Here is a 575-nt window from a genome sequence, read left to right as displayed (position 1 = left end):
TAATTTTGCGTTTAATTTTAAGAATTTAAAAAAAATTTATTGTAAACTGTGTGTGTTAGTAAATTGCCTATAGCCTAAATATTACTACGAATTAATAACTTAATGTATGATGTAGGCCCAACTAATTTCAGAAACTGCAAAATTGTTGATGTTAGGAATGGAGGGAAGTGCTCTGTTAACATTTTAATCTTCGACATTTATAATCATAAATAGCTATTGGTACTACATGTGCTTTAGAAACAATTCTATTTAGAACTTGGAAACATCCCATTTCGCGCTAGATTTACATTACAAGATAAAATTTTAATGTAGAACTGGATGCTTGTTTACATGTACAAAGGATGATGCCATCCAAATATTCATGCATCTGCAAAGAACATTTTACTGCATCACATTTTCATTTAGTTTATAATAACTTGAATCATGTTCTTATTATATGAAATATTATAAAACTTAACGTACCACCCTCTTCTCAAATTATGTTTATAATAATTTCTTCAAAGTGTCAGTGTTTAAAGACAACGCTCCATTGATAAAATGACAAGGATGGTATGCAAGTATTAATTGTTTGTTTG

This window comes from Limulus polyphemus, unplaced genomic scaffold (assembly GCF_000517525.1).
Source record: "Limulus polyphemus unplaced genomic scaffold, Limulus_polyphemus-2.1.2 Scaffold121, whole genome shotgun sequence".
Lineage (NCBI taxonomy): Eukaryota > Metazoa > Arthropoda > Merostomata > Xiphosura > Limulidae > Limulus > Limulus polyphemus.
This window is presented reverse-complemented; position numbering follows the sequence as displayed.